Source organism: Ochotona curzoniae, unplaced genomic scaffold (assembly GCF_017591425.1).
Source record: "Ochotona curzoniae isolate NIBS_2020 unplaced genomic scaffold, NIBS_Ocur_1.0 contig_151, whole genome shotgun sequence".
NCBI classification, from domain to species: Eukaryota; Metazoa; Chordata; class Mammalia; order Lagomorpha; family Ochotonidae; genus Ochotona; species Ochotona curzoniae.
This window is the reverse complement of record NW_024465109.1, coordinates 37,459-42,387: the sequence shown is the minus strand read 5'-3', so window position 1 is coordinate 42,387 and position 4,929 is coordinate 37,459. Positions and strand designations below refer to the sequence as shown.

The 4,929-nt window shown below is 46.9% G+C and overlaps 1 pseudogene; it reads right to left on the bottom strand.

The window, feature by feature from the left end:
• Positions 1–3,571: 3,571 nt before the first annotated feature.
• LOC121148477 lies at positions 3,572–4,372 on the bottom strand (annotated as a pseudogene).
• Between the last annotated feature and the right edge of the window lie 557 nt (positions 4,373–4,929).

The following is a 4,929-nucleotide window of genomic DNA, read 5'->3' as shown; positions in this document are numbered from 1 at the left end:
CTTTCTGATTCACTTTGGTAGGCTAATACTAAGTATCCAGAAATGATGAACAACTTATTTGTTTATAATTGCTGTTGGTACTCCCTAGTGATCCTTTGCATTTCTTTTTCTCTTGTTTCTTTTTCCAGTAAAGATCAATTTTGTCAGCATGAAAGGTAGAGTTATAGAGAAAGAGGGAGAGTTAGAAAGCAAGATCTCCATGTGCTTTATCCCTCTCCAAGTGACCACAATGGCTAAAGCAGGACCAAGTTGAAACCAGGAGTCAGTGGATTCTTCCAGTTCCCCCACATCAGCACAGGGACTCAAGCCCTTGGGACATCTTCTGAATTCCAACATGCATTAGCAGGGACCTGGATCAGAAATGAAGCAAGGAGGACTTGGAGGGGCATCCACAGGGGATGGTCACATCACAAGCAGTGACAGAACCCACTTGGTCCAGATAGCCCTGATCCATTATACTCCTCTTTTATTCCCCACTCTTTATTTTTGATAATCGGTACATAATTAATTATGGCAGAAATGTTCAAGGGCTACAGGAAAACAGATAAGACTTTCATTTCCCTATTTTTTTTTTCTCTATCTGGGATAAAGGGGGAGATTCCTCTATACTTCTGTGACAGCAGATTTAATACGTTCCACTTATACTTTTATGTACTTTAGTCTACCTTTTTCTTTCTTTTCAGATTTATTTTATTTAAAGATTTATTTATCTTAATTGCAAAGTCAGGTATATATATAGAAAGAGTAGGAGAGAGAGAAATATTTTCCTTTCCTATGATTCACACCCAAGTTACCGCAACGGCCCATGTTGCGCCATCCTGCAGTTAGGAGCCCAGAGCTCTTCTGGGTCTCCCACACACGTCCAGGTTCCTAACACTTTAAGCCATCCCAATGGCTTTCCCAGGCCTCAGACAAGGAGCTGGATGGGAAGTGGGACTACTGAAATTAGAACCTGCATCCATATGTGATCCTGGTGCCTTCAAAGTGAGGACTTTAGCTGCTAGGGAACTGTGCTGGGCCCAAGATTTATTTTATTTGTATTGGAAACTCAGATATACCCAGAGGAGGAGAGAGAGGAAGATCATCCATCCTTTGATTCACTCCCCAAGTGACCACAGCAGCTTGAGCAGCACTGATCTATAACCAGAAGCCAGGAGCTTCTTCTGGTTCTCTCACACAGGTCCAGAGTTCCAAGGCTTTGGTCCAACCTTGACTGCTGTCCCAGCCCACAAGCAGGGAGATGGATGTGAATCAGGGCTGCCAGGATCAGAACCAGTGCCTGTATGGAATCTTGACTCTTGCAACACGAGGACTTTCTAAGGATAATTCTGTCATTTATTTTACATTAAAACATTAGAAGTTCCTTCAAGAATTCTTCTATAACTTTATCTTGAATCACAAAGAAAAGGAGAACCTAAAGATCAAGGAACAAATGAAACCCTAAATATAGGTCCCTTGATTAGCATAAGGTCAATGGGGATAGTCAAGACAGTATGAATAATAGAAGGCCCTTTTGCAAGACATCATTATTGACATTAACCTCCAAGCTCACATTGAGTAAAAAAGCCAACTCCACAGCAGCAAACAATGCCAGGCCCTTTGAGGTGGCCTAGCTGCTAAAGTCCTTGCCTTGAATGCACCAGGATCCCATGTGGGCACCAGTTCTAATCCCAGCAGCTCCACTTCCCATCCAGCTCCCTGCTTGTGGCCTGGGAAAGCAGTCGAGGACGGCCCAAAGCTTTGGGACCCTGCGCCCACGTGGAAGACCCGGAACAGGTTCCTGGTTCCCGGCTTTGGATTGGCACAGCACCGGCCGTTGCGGTCAGTCACTTGGGGAGTGAATCATTAAACAGAAGATCTTCCTCTCTGTCTCTCCTCCTCTCTGTATATCTGTATATCTGACTTTGTAATATAGTAAATCAATCTTAAAAAAAAAAAAAAAAAGAAAAAAGAATTCTTCCACAGGGTGGTCCAGTGTCCATGCAAAAGAAGGTGGAGCTGCATTCAGGTGGTTGTGGAGACATCCGCTGGGCCCTGCCATACAGCGGGGCATTCCTTGTGGCCCTGCCTGCAATGGAACAATACTCTTCACACCTGCCTGTCCCCCACATTCACTTCAAGGATCCCAACATCATATATACGTGGATTCTCAGCAGCCTGATCCAAATTATACAGAGCCAAATCTTTTAAAATACACTACAGAAAAAATAAAACAGGTGGAGGTATGTGGAGGAATCCTTAAAATATCACAGTAAATCTACACAATATTACAAACCATAAGATAATATTTCAAACCCAGTAATTTTATTTCATTGCTCTTTCTACTGAGCAAAATGTAAAGTTTGGGACTGAACAAAATCTATTATCAATTACCAATGATGTCAACCTGCGTGGCCATTTTTGTTTAACAGAAAGTTAAAAGAAATTTAGTTCAATATAAAAACCCTTGCCCTTTTGAAAAACAAGACTACGAAGATAGTTTTTGCAGGTACTCATTCAATTTTTTTCCTTTTATATAATTTTTTAAAATAATTAAAATGTCCAAATCAAATTAATTCTCTTCTTACCATGTTTGCAACTGTCCTGAACTCAGCTGCAGAAATCAAAATCCAGCAGGAAGCCACTTCTTGAAAATTTTTGGCAAATTCTCAGCTTAGAAACAATGGACGTTTTGGTTGCCATGTTTATCTCCATAAATACTGTACAAAACTTGCTTGCAAATATTAAAACATTTTTTCCCTTGTCGCTTGGAGACTAGCTCTTAATATTATCAGTAAAGATTTTTGCAAACCTCCTGCAAAGCTCCGGCCACACCACTAGAACTTTTAAAAAGTTGTGTATAGGGCCCAGCGCAGTGACATAGTGGTTGAAGTCCTCTCCTTGCACGCCCGGGATCCCATATGGTCGCTAGTTCTAATCTCGGCAGCCTGCTTCCCATCCAGCTCCCTGCTTGTGGCCTGGGAAAGCAGTGGAGGATGTCCCATAGCCTTGGGATCCTGCCCCCTCGTGGGAGACCCTAAGAGTTTATGGCTCTTGGCTTCAGATTGGCTCAGCTCCAGCCATTGGTGCTCACTTGGGGAGTGAATTATCTGATGGAAGATCTTCCTTCCTATCTCTCCTCCTCTCTGTATATCCACCTTTCAATTAGAAAAAAAAAAAACATGTGCAGTTTTCTTTTCCTTCGGATCTATACAAGGTCCACTCCCCTGGCCCTCCCCTGGTTTTTTCTCTGTACAAAAATAGTCCCTCCAAAAAAGAAGTCCAGCATCTTTACATCTTTTATAAAGTTCTCTTGTTGGCGTCGCACGTTTTGTGTTGAACATAGAAGAGATGGGTGGTCTCCTCTGAAGCCGCCATTTGCTGTGAGCAATGAAATGTTCTTTGTCGGCACACCAGCATTTTTGTTGCATGTACTTTTATTTTTCATGCTTCCTTCTCACTCTACTTTTGCACCCCTCCCATTTCCTTTTCCTCTGAAAATGTCTTTCCCCCTACTCCCCACCCCACTATCACCCCCTAACATCCCCTCCCGCCCCTAGTCCTTCTGCAGTCCGCTGTCCGGAGGGCCTCCTCACATGTGCGAGAGGGACAATGTGCAGTTAATGGCCGGGCCGGGCACCGGGCCGCTCTGGTAGTGCTGCGACAGGGTGCAGTCTGCTGGGGCGGCGGGCTCTGCCATCTCGGCACCAGGGAGGTACACACTGATCATGTTCTGGAGGTCCCCGGCCTGGCAGGGCACCCTGGAGTGGGAGGAAGTGATAAGCACGGAGGGGCTGGAGCTGGCCTTGGGGCCAAGCGCCATTGCGGGGGTGCCCTGCTGCGAGGAGGACATGCTGTAGGTGGGAGAGCCGTTCATGTAGGTCTGCGAGCTGGTCATGGGTTATACTGCTGCTCACTAACGTCGTAGTGGTGCTTGGGCTGCATCTGAGCCGCGCCATGCGTGTTGAGGCCCAGGTGCTGCAGGCATCCCAGCTGGTGCTGCATCATGCTGCAGCTGCCATTGCTCCAGCTGTTCACATGTGCATAGCTGTCCATGTGCTGGTTCATGCCCTCGCCCAGACTGGCACCCACCTCGACCACGCAGGCCATGCTGTTGCTGCTGGGGGCTGCGTGTACTTATGCTTCTTCATTAGCATCTTGGTTTTCCGCCACAGCTGATATTTATAATCCAGGTGCTCCTTCTTGTGCAGCACCTGCAGTCGCTTGGCCTTGGCCATGAACGGTAGCTTCGCCATCTCCGACTAAGCTTCTATTCGGGGCCCAGGTGCTTGCTAATATCAAAGTTGTGTATCTTGGGGTTCTCCTGGGTCATCTTGTGAAGCTGCCCAAGGGACCACACCATGAAGGCATTCATGGGCCTTTTGGTTGTCATCGCCACCACCGTCCCCCGAAATTCAGCTGTGGGCCCAGCAGCTTGAGCTGCTTCTCCATCTGTTGTACATGCGGGCGCTGTTTGCGTGGGCCTGGCCTGCTGGAGGCCTGAGACCCTCGGTGAGGCTGGGAACTGGGGTGGGGGCATGGGCAGGGTGCACAGGAGGCAGAGGAGGTGAAGGGGAGGCGGGCGGGAGGGACTGAATGTGGAGCTCGTGGTTCTGAGAGGAGACCAGGTGGAGGAGAGCAATTTGGGGAGGGAAGGAAGGAATGCGACTGTGCGGGGGCGGGGGGAGAATGAGGGAGGAGAGAGAGAGAGAGAGAGAGAGAGAGAGAGAGAGAAAGAGAAGTGAACTGAACTGGAATTGGAATCAAAAAAGCAGTGCTTCCCTCAGCCTCGGGCCGAAGTTGCCACCCACTGCGATTATTATTATTGTCGTTGTGATTTTTTTTTTTTTTGGAAAGGCTTAAGCCCCAGACTCAAACTTCTTTCTGCCTTTCTTTCTTTCCTCTTCTTGCTCTCTCAGTCCTTAAAGAAGCAGCAAACTACTTTCCCCC